We start from the raw sequence: 13,394 nt of genomic DNA on the forward strand, positions 1-13,394 counted from the left end.
GTGTCCACGGAGTCCCCGAGAACCCGACTCGCCAGGACTTTAGTGGTTACGGAGTCTGGAAATGTTTCCGTGCTCAGGAGAACACGATGGGACCGTATCTGCTATAAGCTTGAGGAACCAGAATGATTGGCTTGTCTGAAATCAGATGCCCCTGATCACGGACTCTGGCCGAGGCCGAGGCGCAGTGCGGGCACCAGGGGATTTATGAAGGTGGACGACGCCCGTGGGCCGAGGAAATTCTGCCCTGACGTTTCCCTCCCTTCTGTTTGGGGGCACGACCCGCCCCGGTGTCGAAGGGAGAATCTGTGGGTGGGGGACAAGGGTGCCCCTCGGAGGCCAGACCGACCGCCGGGGGCCTGGCCCAGAGCCTCCCTGCAGGGTGACAGGCTGCGGCGGAGATGGGGTGCTCCACGCCGTGCCCGGTAAATGCAGTCCCCCCCGCCTGGCAGCCTTGCCCCGTGGGTTCCCTCCAGCTCGTCCCTCCTGAGTCCCCACCCTGGGTCCCGCAGGCACACGATGCCTGGTGTGTTTGTCCCCCAGTGACCGGCCTGGCTTCGTCCCCACGGAAGGCGCTGGATGGCACGCTTCAGGTGTCCTTTCCAGGGACGGCTTAGCCTTGAATCCCCATTCTGAGGGGCAGAAATGCCCATCTCTGAGGCTTTAGCGTGCACGTCACGGATTACCGGGGAGAATGAAACTGACTACGGAAAACGGGTGCACAACCGCACGTTTACTCCTCGGGGTGGGTGGGTCTGCGTGTCTTGTCTCAACGTCTCTCTCGGCCTGGGGGGGGCAACTGCCAGCGGACCAGCCCACACACGCCGGCCATGCAGGGGCCGGGTGACCCCGTGTGTAGTTAGATCGCTAAGACTTGAGGGGCCTTTGATCGGGGGTCTCCTGGGAGTCAATTACCCCAACCGCAGCCTCCAGAGGCTCCTCAGACCCAGGCGGAGAAGCTTCCAGATCATTATCTGAGGCCAGTGTTAGCGTGAGGCCAGAGCCGGGAGAGAGAAACACACCCAGACAGGAACACCCGCACGCAGGCGCACGCACACGGTCGCTGCATGCAGACACAGACACAGACACACACGTGCATGCATGCTTGCACGCAGACACACGTGTGCATGACACGCACTCAGCCTGCATGCAGACTCGTGTGCACTTACATACACGCACACTCATACAAGCACACGCACATACCTGCGTAGACTTACCGTGCTCTCGTCGAGGGTAAGTGGGGTAAGACCCCCTCCCAGAGCCCTGCCTCGTTGTGATGCTGTGATTTTGTAGCTCCTCACATCGGGGGGGGGGGGGGGGTCGGTGTCCCACCCTCTGAGTCTGGGCTGGCTGTGGGGTTTACCTGGAAGGGCCCAGAGGACAGGAGTGACGATTGCCACTTCTGTGCCAGCCTCCACCCTCCCCGCAAGCCCTCCTTCCCTCTCTGGAAACCCTGAAGTGCCGTGTGGGCAGGGCAGGCAGGCTGGCGGGGGGATGAGCACAAGCTGGGGGGGGGGGTCTGCCTGCCCCGGCTTGCCCCCTCCCAGGGAGGATGTCCATGGAAGATCAGCACAGCCGCCGCTGAGACCACCAGCACCCCCCGGGGACACGGGTCACCCAGCCGGCATTGCCCGAGTCCAGTCCTGGTGACGCACCCCTGCACACACACCCAGCCGGACTCGGGAGCAAGGAGGAACCATTGCCAGGCCTCGGGATGGAGGTTCCGCAGAGACTGTGACAGAAACGCCAAGGGCATTCGCCGTGGGAGCCGCGATGCACAACCTTCATCCCGGGACGGGGGTGGGGGGTTTGAACCCCTGTGGGGCACCAGCCCACACCCTGAAGGCCTCCCTGTTCTCTGTCCCAGCCACCAGTGGGGCCACGGGCTGCGTGTGGACTCGGCCAAACTCCCGCGAGCACAAGCCGGCCACGCCGCGCGTCACATCTGCCCCGGCATCCTGGCTCTGCCTGGGCTCTGCCAGTCGGGAGACGCGGCCCTGCAGGGGCCACGCGGGGGCCCAGGAACGCCTGCCCGGAAGCGAGGGGCACGGGCGCCCTTGCGGCGAAGCTGGACCCCCTGAGACACACCTGGTCCTCGCCCGCCCTTGGTCGTCGACACGGGGCAGCTCCAACTCCTTGTTCCCGCCGAGTCCCTGGAGCTCCTGGCCCCCGCTCGCCCAGCCCGTGTCCGTGCACCTCGCCAGGAGCTTTTCAGTTTCTCTCCCGATACTCGGCCGCGCTCCCAGACCCTCCACTCCAGGTGCGTCTACACCGCCTGCTTGTCAGTAAGCGGGGTGGCAGGTGCTGAGCGAGGCCTGCAGGGGCCTCTGCCGCGGAGGGGAGAGGCCCACGTCCCACGGAGGGCGAGAGAGAGGATCTGTGCACAGCCGCAGGGGGAGGCGAGCCGGGCAGGTGTCCGGCTGAAGCAGGGCGTCCCCGGGATCCAGCCCAGACGGCTTCCCTCCCTGCAAGTGGAGACGTGAGAGGAGCAAAGCCCGGTCGGCCCAGCTGGCTCTCCCTCGTTCCCGCCTCACCCCAGGCCTCCCTCCCGCTGCCCGGGGCTGGAGCCCTCTTCAAGCTGCAGTCCATAGGCTCCCATTCTGGGGTTGCCAGGCTAAAGCCCTTAGCGCCAGGAGCGGCTCGGGGAAGCAGCATCGCAGGCAGGGTCTGGGAGCCGGGCGGCTCACCAATCTGTTGCCCGTGACGGGAGAGAAGCTGATAGGTCTTGGCTGCAGTAACGTCGGGTACCAGGGGCTTTTTACCCTGCCCACGGGTACTCATCAGCGCCCCCAAAGGCCACAGCCCCCTGGCTGCATTACCTGCATCGCACCGGAAACCGAGAAGAAAGAAAATGGACTTACAAAAGCCATCTACCAACCCAAAGCACACCAGGAAAGCTGTTCACTTACGACGTCTTTGAGGGGTCCCGGCAACATCAGCCACGGTGTGGGCGGGGCTCAAGATCAGAGCTGGGGTCCGGCTGTAAGCAGGGCAGAGCCGTGGAGGGGACGTGAGAGGAGGGCCCTGCCAGGAGGGCGTGGGGTCCTCAGACCCGGGATGGGGGTGTTCCCGGGTGGGCCCGAGAACCTCAAAGCCCAGGAGTCCCTGAACCCCCAGGGTTAGTAGAGGGGACCCCTCCCTTCGCCTGGAGAACGTGCAGTGACCTCACCTGAGGCAACGGCTCATGAGATGACACCCGTGTCCCTGCCCGTGCCCCCCTGCCGGCCCCGCCCCAGAAGCAGAGTCAGACCCTGCCCGGTGCGGCCGCCAAGGCGGGCAGAGCCCAGCTAACAGGCACCGTGGACTCAGAGGGGGGTGTGGAGGTGGCAGGTGAGCGCAGGGGCAGGGGAGGCAGAAAGGGAGTCCGGGCAGGGGAGCGTGTGCTGCCGTGGATGCACACCCGGGACCTGGAATTCAGGGCTCCGGGCATCTGGGGCCGGCCTCTGCAGTGTCTCCAGGAGGCTCCTGGAAGCCGGGAAGAGTGATGGGCGATGGTAAGGAGTGGCCCGGCCGGAGCTCTCTTGCTAAGGCTGGGGGAGGGGGGAGGGAGGGGAGGGGTCAGCCGTTCTAGGAGTTTGGCGGTGCCTGTCCTTATGGCCGGGGTGCCAGAGACGCGGCAATGCAGACGGAGATCACGGGATCCGGAACAGCACAAGCAGGGGGGCATTGAGCCCTCGGAGGTGAAGTGGGCGTAACCACCGTCCTGGGTGCCAGGGCCAGCCTGCAGTCAGTGTGGACCACAGGGACCCCGTCCCGTGCTGGCTGACGGGTCCCTGTGCCCCTGGAGGGGACGGACGCCCGGGGAGCCGGCCAGGTGCCACGTCACATCTACGGTAATTTAAAGGATAAAAATCAAGCGTCGTCAGCCCTGGACTGACGTCAGCCTCCACACCTGGAAAATGACGGCCCCTCCCCCGTTTCCAGGCCTTAGTCGCTTTACAGACCCGGATCCCATGTCTGAGTTTTTCGGAAGAATGCGGTTGAGGAAGGTTTGAAGTTAGACCGAGCAGAACACCCACGGGGGTTTGGGGCCAGCCTAGGGTTGAGGAGGAGTCACGGGTGGATTTGCTGATAAGGGGTAAGAGCTCAGGCGTGCGCAGCAGGTGAGTAAGCGCCCTGCATCAGCAGCACTCACGTTCGAGCGGCCCGTGGGGTGGGGACTGTCACTACCCCCTCTCTGCCGGGGTAGGGAGACTCTGAGAGGTGGACGTGAGCTGCCCACGGCATCGGGCCAGCGCTGCCCCAGACTTGATGTATATGACGGGGCCCCGAAAGGCGGGCCAGACGGACGCTGGGCCTCGCAGACAGGTGAGCGGTGGCCGCCTCCAGGAATGCCCGTCTGGCTTTGGAAAGCAGCAGAGAAAGTCATGAGCATCGTGTCTCCGGAGTGGACGCAGCGCGACGAGGCTGCAGGGGGCGCTCAGCTGGCCCGACGGCAGGGGCACAGGCAGGGCGAGAGGGGCTGGAGGAGGCAGGAAACCCCGGCTGAGCCCGGTCCTGCGCCCGATCCACAGATGCAGCCGGTGCGGGAGTCTCCCTGACATTTGCAGGTCTCCGGGCCCCGATCACAGTCTCATGGAACTCTCGGTGCCGTCCAGTGACTTAGAGAGCCGCCGGGCCACGGAGCCTCACAAATTTCTAAAGAGACAGAGGGCATTTGCAAATGAGGGCACTATCCCCGTCACCGGAGAGAAGATCGAGGAACAAAGAGGTTAATTAACTTTCTCTGAGGTGTCGCCGAGAGTCAACTGCAGAACCGGATAAGAAAATTTCACCGTAATGACCTGACGGGTGCCATACTGTGCGTGTGTCCCCCCTGGTTCCCGACACCACCACGACCCATCCACCAGCCGGTCCTGCGTCCACACCCGCGGCCAGGCTCCCCCACTGGACGCCCTTGGTACCCTCGTTATTTTGATGAAACTCCCTCACAAATGCCGCCTCATCTGACCCTGGGAATGCCCCCACGTGACGGGCGTGTGTGCAAATGGCGGGCAGGACTGAGCTACACACAGGGCTCTCCCGTGGTGGCAGGTGTGAGCAGGTGCTACTGCGGTGACCCCGGGCGGTCACGAGAGGACGGCAGGATGCGGGACGGACGTGGGGCCTGGGGCACGGCTCCGCGTGTCTGGGCGGGAGACGCTGAGGCACCTGTCAAGTGCGCCCAGGCGTCCTTAGGGTTTGCTCCATGGAAAAACAAACCATCCAGGCCAAGGCTCACAATTCTTCTGGTTAATACCGCGGCTGTATTTTCTACTCACAGAAGGAAGGAGTGTGAAAATCCACAATCATCCTAACATCTATCTGAAGTGATTTGACGTGGGTGTGGAGGCTGATTATTGGTCCAGATCTGAGCAGGCCGCCCCCGCCTGGGATGCGTGCCCGGCTCCCGGGAAGGGCTGGGGAGCTGCCGGGAGGGAGGTCCCCACACTGGAGGAGGGTCAGGGCTCGCCTCACACCTGACCATCCCCTAGAATCGAGCATCGAGCACTGTTCCCTTGTCTGCCTCCTCCGGGCCCCTCACCCCCCTGTTCACCTGCCAGCCTGATCTGTCCACCCTTAAAAATGTAGCAGATGGCACATAAAACACGAAGCCACTTCCAAAACCACACACACGCCAGCTCTGGGAGGCAAATACAGTCTGATTAATCATCTGGAACAGGAGCTTCAACCTCCAGCTCATTGAAAATGTGATTCTTTCTGCACACGTTTGAATATTTTCTGAAAATGCGAGAAAGTGCTCATTCAGGGCTCATTCAGGGCACGACGGCTTCCGGCTGAGCGGGGGCACAACGCGACTGCCCTTTGCTGGCACCTGGCTGTAGGACTGCTCGGAAATCCCCACTCTCTCCTCGTCTCTTTTCCTTCCTGCTCTCCACCCCTGAATCCGTGGCAAGGACGGCCTCCCATTCTTGTAGAGACAGCATGCAAATGCCCACAGGTCTACAGCTGCCGTCTGTCCGAGTTTACCGTGACGTCTGTAACAAGTGACCACAAGCCTGGGGGCCTAACACAACAGACAACTGTTTCCCACCATCCTGGAGCCAGAGGCCACAGTCACAGTGCAGGTGGGGCTGCGCCCCCCATGAGGTTCCAGGGGATGGTCCCTCTTGTCTCTTGAAGCCCATGGTGGCCCCCGGGCTTCCATGGTCTTTCCCCCGTGTGTCTGACCTTCCTCTCCTCTTCCTATAAGGACACTTGTCATCCTCATTTAGGGCCACCCTAATCCAAGATGCTCTCCTCTCGAGACCCTTAATGCTACCAGCAAAGCCCCTATTTTGTCCCCCAAGAAGGTCACATCTAGAGGTTGTTGGGCTAGGACGTGCATGTCTTGGAAGGGTCACATTCAGCCCCTGTGCCCACCCACCTGGTCCTCTTGCTGCTGGACGGGGGACATTCTCGTTAGGGGGACATGCTTTGCCTGGAAATGAGCACACAGGTTCTCAGAAAGGAAGGACCTGGCTGGCTCCTCGGGGACACACACGTTCTTTCAGGTCCCCAACACTGACACTGGCCAGCAGTCTCAGACCGCTGGGGACGCCAAAACAGCATCGCAGACCAGGCGGTTGGACAGCAGACGTACACGGTCGCATGGCTCTGAGGCCGGAAGCCCAAACCCAAAGTACGAGTAAGGTGGGGTTAATTCTCTCGGCTTATGCCGGCCACCATCGTGCTGCCCTCACGTGACCCCGTCTCTGTGCAAGTGCAGAGAGAGGGACATAGTTCCAGTCTCTCCTCTGACAAGGACTCCCGTCCTGGGGGTCAGGGCCGGCCCTCACGGCCTCATCTAACCCCACGTCCACCTGCAGTCACATCGGGGTGAGGGCTTCCACATACAGATTTTGGAATAATTCATCACTCAGCCCCAACTGGGGTCCCAGATATCGCGTGGGCTAAAATTATCCTAAAGAGTCTTCGTGGTTTACCTGAAATTCGAATTTAACTGTTCAACCTGTATTTCATTTGGCAACCCCAGCGTAAAGCCAAGCTTCCCTCGAAAAGTCAGGCTAGTGTCGTGGGTGGTGTCAGGGGCCCCGCAGGTCCCCACCGTGGCCCCCACGCAGCACACAGGTGTTCTGTCCCCAGGCCCCGGCACCTCCCCGGAGACAAAGCCCTTAGAGCACCCGGGGGCTCAGCCTGTGTCTGGACCGCCTGTGTGCACGGGCCTGGAGGCAGGTGACCTCAGGTGGGGTCCCTGGTTCAAGTCCCAGCTGCACCACAAATTTCACGGTGTCCCATCGGTTCTGGGAGAACACACTTTTGTGGGTCGAGTGAGAACTAGGGATGCCAGATGCCTATCGAATGACCCACGTGGCTGGTGCATTCTTGCAGGTGGTCCCTCGCCCTGTCCAGCCCGACCCCTGGCGGAGGCTCACTCCCCCGCAGGCCTGGTGACTGACACCCACCCGAGTGCGTCACCTTAACCGCTCCCCCGCCCAATTGCAAAGCTAATTTCAGTCATGTCCATGGGATCACCTCCATCCACTCTTTAGTTCTAAAACATTTCACAAGTTTAAGAGCGTGAATTTCCATCTTCAAAGATCCAAACTCAAATGGAAGAGTTGATGTGGGAAATAAAATCGGCAGGCACCAAGACGGAAAGCACCACTCCCGTGCCATTTGAAGCCTACTTCACTACTTTAAATTTTACTTTTTATGTTTCTACATGTTTATTTATTTTGAGAGAGAGAGAGACAGAGAGAGCACGTGACCGGGGGGGTCAGAGAGAGAGAGAGGGAGAGAGAGAATCCCAAGCATGCTCTGTGCCGTCAGCACAGAGCCTGACGCAGGGCTTGAACCCACGAACTGGGAGATCGTGACCTGAACCAAAATCAAGAGTCAGCTGCTCAACCGACTGAGCCACCCAAGTGGCCCCTTCCCACCCCCCGCCTTGTTTTAAAGGCAAAAGGAAACCCGGGGCCACAAAGAACACAGAATCACACCGGCTATGCTGTGTTTCTTATCTCAGATCCGCTGCTCGGACATCAGCCGGCACAGTGGCGGGGGCACCGGGACCCAGACTTGTCCCCCCCATGTCCTGACTGTCGGCCCCCCACGAACCTGTGGGACTGTGCACCTGTGTGGGGGCCAAATCTGTAAGCGGCGTTTTGAAAAATCTCTGTCCACGTAGAACACGGCGCTTGGTAAAGACTGAACGATGCGAATGCGTGGACTTGAGATTGATACGGGTGTGTGCACACATGGGCGTGCGTGTGCACACATGTGCGTGCGTGTGCCCACACGGGCACTTCAAACTCCACAGCAAACGGAGCGTCATTTAGAACCTTGGCCAACAAAAGTTTGTTGTGGGGGGTGGAGGAGTTTTGCTGCTGAGACTGCCCAGAATCACCGGCAACAAGTGACGGTAAAAGCCTCCCAACATTTCCTTGGTTTTATTCTTGTCGTTAGGTGCTCTGCGGACATCGCCGCCTCTGCTCCTGCCCTGCCCTGGTGGCACCGCCCCTCCCATCTGCATCTTCAGGGTGCCTCGCAGGGAGGGTCACAGATGTGAACGGGAAAGACGTGTGGCAATCTGACATTTAAAACGTCACCCCAGGGGCGCCTGGGGGGCTCAGTCGGTTGGGCGGCCGACTTCGGCTCAGGTCACGATCTCGTGGTTCATGGGTTCGAGCCCCGCGTCGGGCTGACAGCTCAGAGCCCGGAGCCTGCTTTGGATTCCGTGTCTCCCTCTCTCTCTGCCCCTCCCCTGCTCACACTCTGTCTCTCTGTGTCTCTCAAAAATAAATAAACATTTAAAAACATATTTATAACACGTCACCCCAAAATCAAACGTTTATGGCAAACGCGGGGCTCCGTGCCAGCCTCACTCATTCCAACAACACGCTGGAGCACTGCCCGTGTCCCCCAAACATTCCACTTAGGATCTCGCCGAATATGGTCTTGGAGGGGACGTGTTATTGTGCCCACTTCACAGCTGAAGACGCCGAGGCTCAGAGGAGGTGCTTTTCTAAAGCCACAGGGCCGTCAAGCAGTGGAGCCTGCACGGTGTCCAGGGCAACCGCTTCTGGGACCCTCTTCCATCCACACTGGCGGGCCACCCTCCCTGGGGCCGGGCAGGGCGCCCTCCCGGAACCCCGGTTTCCGGGCTCGCTCAGGTGCTTGCTGGGTTCTCTGCAAAGCTAACACCCTCGTTGGGCTCTGATGAGGAAGGGGAGGGGGCTCAGGGCCAGCTGTCGTGGCTGAGGGTCCAGCGTCCCCACCAGCGTCTGCTACGCTTCCCGATCTCTGGCACTGGCCTGGGGACAGCAGTGCCCATCCGTGATGCAGCAGAGGGTGGAGGTGGTCAGCAGAGGGCGGGGCGGGGCGGCAGCCAGAGGGCCTGTGTGCGGGCACGGCCCGGCCGTCCGTCTTGCCTAATCAGATCACCCTGGCGGCCCAGATTTGTCAGAGATGTCTGGCTGCCTCCCCGGTCAGATTGGTGACAATATGCTACCCTGTTCCCCAAAGCAACTTGGCCAGAGAGCGATGTCTGGGGCAGGACATCAACCTGGAGCTGAGACAGGTTGGAGAGGAGGCCGAGGCCGAGTCCAAAATGCTAGGGAATCCGAGCTGGACCCCGTGGCAGCGGGCACCCCTGCCATGGGCCAGACGACACGGGCCAGGCTTGCTCTAGCAATCCCAGAGCAGGAGGCACGTTGGGCCGCGTCAGGGACATGAGGGCAGGGGGGAGCCGGGCCGAGGGCACCTGGCAGGATTCCTAGGGCCGGCCGGCCTACTTCAGGTGCGGGCAGGTGTGTATCCTAAAACTGTGAGGCCTGGGATTAGACCCTCACTCCACCAGGGTCGCTAGCCTGGGACGAGCCTTCACTCCCCTTGAGGATGAGCAGGGCGTTTGCTCTGCACATGGGTGCCCTGGGTGTGTTCTGTGCAGAGGAAAGGGACTTGGGAGCTGGCTCTTCCTTCCGTGAGACAAGTGAGCTGGGGAAACACCCCGAGGGCGCCCCCTGGAAAGAACAGGAGTCACAGTGGGCAGTGTGCACTCTTCCCGCGGACAGAGTTGCAACCCAGCCCCTCACCCACAGCAAACGTGCAGCCCACACGCCTTTGCCATTCTGCCCTGTGCTTTGCACTCTGATACGAGGGTCCTGTCCGTGTCTACATCCCACGGTCTGGGGCTACCAGGTGAGTGCAGGACACCCAGTTAACTTCAGATTTCAGGTAAAAGTGAATGCATTTTTAGTGTAGACTTGAGTTAGAGACATGTAGGGCACCCTGTACTTTCATTTGCTAAATCGGGCAACTCTTTCCCGGGCTCCTCGTTGTGGACGCCATGAAGAAGGACATGGGCCACAGGTGCGTCCCTGGGATGGAGAAGAGTAGGAGGGCTTTAGAAAAGGAAGGGAGTCTTGGCAGAGGCTGGACGCTGGACAGGGTGAGCCCCTGTGTGCACACCAGGTCGTGGGCCTGGACAGGTGATATCTTATGAGCAAGATTCAACCTGAGCTTGAACATAATTCCTCTCGTGAACCGTTGAGCTACCATGGGGCAGAAAACGGAGGCGTCCTGCAACTCTGAACTCCTGTATCAACAGGGAGAATTGCGGGGGAGCTGGGCAGATAGGGGGTCTCGTGTGGAACCAAGGAGTCCTTCTTGCTGAGCTTATAAACTAGAACCAGAAGCCAGGGATAAATACAAGTCACATATCAACCAGATGCACATTTGTTCGTCTCCTGAACTTCCTGTCCAATATCCAGCTCTTAAAAAATAACTTTCCAATAGCTGGTATTTCTCTATCATGGAATAGCCTTCCTTGTGGCATAGTTAGGTCCTTGTCCCTAGAAGTGCTCAAAAGGGGATAAGTGAGCCAGCAGAACAAATACATGTCCCCAAAGATTGGAGTAAAGGCCCATGAGGGTCTCTTCCAGCTTCTAGATTCATTCACTCATCCATCTACCCACCCTTCTATCCATCCATCCATCCATCCATCCATGCATCCTTCCATCCATCCGTCCATCCAACTGTCCATTTACTCATCCATCCATCCATCATCCATCCATCTATCCATCCAATATTTATTTAGAACTCTTTTATATCTGGCTAGTGTATTTGGGAGTACGAATGTATTGATCCCTGCCTTGGAAAAGCCATCTAATGGGAGGTGGGGAAATAGGTAAATAAACAATCAGTTACACTCAAGGCTCATTATTTTGTTAACTTTATGAGTGCAAGGGCCAGGCTTGAATTTCTTCTCACATTGTTCATAATTATTTGTTGAATAAATGAATGAATGGATGAATGAATGAACATAATAAGAGTGCCATGGCACAGGAACAGGAGTATGGGCTTTGTTTCTGACCAAGATGGTTTCAAACTCCAACTCCAAGGGACCCTTGCAAATCCCTATCCTCCTTCCTAATCCTCAGTATCTTCACCTGTAAAACGGGAGTAAAGGTGCATATTTTGAAGGATCGCTTTAAGCAGCAGGATGACAGGTGTGAAGGGCAGCCACTCAGTTGCTGGTGGTGGAGGAATGACCGGGATAGGTCGCAACCGGTAAAGGTCAGCGTGGAGCCTAGAGGAACCTGCAGGATGAGTGAGACACTGGAGAACGAGTCCCCTCTGGGCAGCAAGGGCGAGGAGTCGGGGACCCACTGGGAGTCTGGATGGCATCTGGAGCTAAGCATGGGGATCTGGGGAGATAAGATGGGATGTGAGTAGGTGGGGAGGAGACGAGAGGAAGGAAGGAAGGTGCGTAAGCAAGAGCGTGGGGCAAACATCCGCACGTCCATTCCGTTTCCGGGTCTCCGAAGAAGCTCGTGGGCTCAGTCTGGGTCCGGAGATCGAGGAGGAGACGTGGCGTCAGAGGCCCCTCTGACGCGCCCCGGACGGGATGGTCAGGATGGTCACATGACGAGTCAACTCCAGCCACCTCTCCAGAGCTCCACGTGGAGGACGTCAAGGGGACCGAAGAGTCCGAGGAAAGGGTGCGGAGGCTGTTAGGTATGCCCACCGCAGGCAGAGGCGGGCACGGCCCCGCGTTCCCATGTACACTTCCTTTTAGGACACGTGTCCCAGGGACCCCAGAGGTCACGGTGGCATCTTCCCCCTCGAGCCGGAAGCCGTTTGCCCCTGTGTCCTCACTCCATGTCTTCCCAATCCCGCATTTTTATCTCGCTGCCGGTACCTGATTCTGCCTGATCATCTACGTCCCCAGCCAGACTCAGTGCTTCAGAGGCAAAGGCTGTGTTTTATCTGCCTCTGGGTCCCCGGGATCCCCGCCACGGACACCAGCACGTGAGCAGCTGCGGCACGGTGGCCCTGTGGCCAGTGAATCCTGCACCATAAAAGTATTCCTGACACACAAATATTCCTCTGGCAAAAAGCGAGCTCTCTGCCCAAACATGGTGGAAGGAAGTGTGAGGTCCCAGGGCAGGAGAACGTACCCCTCATGGCACCTCGGGGCGGAGCGGCTGTGGAGTGCCCGGAAGGTTCCCTGAGGACGGACTGAGCTGGCCTGGAGGATGGGGTGGGGAGGTCAGAGCACTGTCCTGGCGGCTCGCCATCTACGTGAACACCCCTACCGCCTGCTCTGCCGGTGGCTGGACTTCCCCTGCTCTGATTCCCAACGCAGTGCAGAAGGAGAACAAGCCACAGAATTCCTGCTTTAAGGGCAGGAGTTGAGAGCTTGCCTTTGTGACATACTGTAGAACAGACTACGGTGATTGGCTAAGGGTAGAAAGAACTTTCTAGTCCAGTAGTACATATATTAGCTTGGACCCCTGTGTGTTTCTGGTGTTCGAGGTGCTCGGACAGAGACAACCTCATTTGTCCCGGTAACATTCCCATGGGACAGGACAGGGCGGGAGGAAGAGCATTTCACGGGGACGAGCGGGGAGCAGCGGGGGAGACACGGCTCAAATGTCCCTCCCGAAGGTCACACGGCCCATCAGCAAAAACGCCAGGTTCCCATCTGCGGGCTTGCACGTGACCTTGGGCAAGGCTGGGGTGCTGGCCTGGAATATTTGCACGGCCTCTTTCCGCGGAGGCTTGCACGGGGGCCTCAGCGAGCATCAGGTCCCACTGCGCCCACTGAGTCCCGTTCTGTGGCTGGAAGACGACATTCCCAGTGTCACTGTTCCAGTTGGGGGAGGGGGCTCTGCTTGGGGCAACATCTCTTGCAGACGCCTGAGTTGATGCAGACAGTGCTCAGGGAAGCCTCCCTCTGTGAAGAGTGCGTCCCCGGTGTGTGCACAGAGGCCTGGATGCCACAAGTATAAATGCTGATGTCTCTGAGCCCAGCTCCCCATGTGACATCCGCCCGGATTGAGCAAGTCAGGCCATAAGGGTCCTGCCATCACCATACAAGGTGTGGCCAACTGGGTGACCAAAAACACCATAAATCTATTTTCTCAAGGCTCTGAAGGCTGGGGTCCAAA

The sequence above is a fragment of the Lynx canadensis genome, chromosome B4 (assembly GCF_007474595.2).
Source record: "Lynx canadensis isolate LIC74 chromosome B4, mLynCan4.pri.v2, whole genome shotgun sequence".
Taxonomy (NCBI): domain Eukaryota; kingdom Metazoa; phylum Chordata; class Mammalia; order Carnivora; family Felidae; genus Lynx; species Lynx canadensis.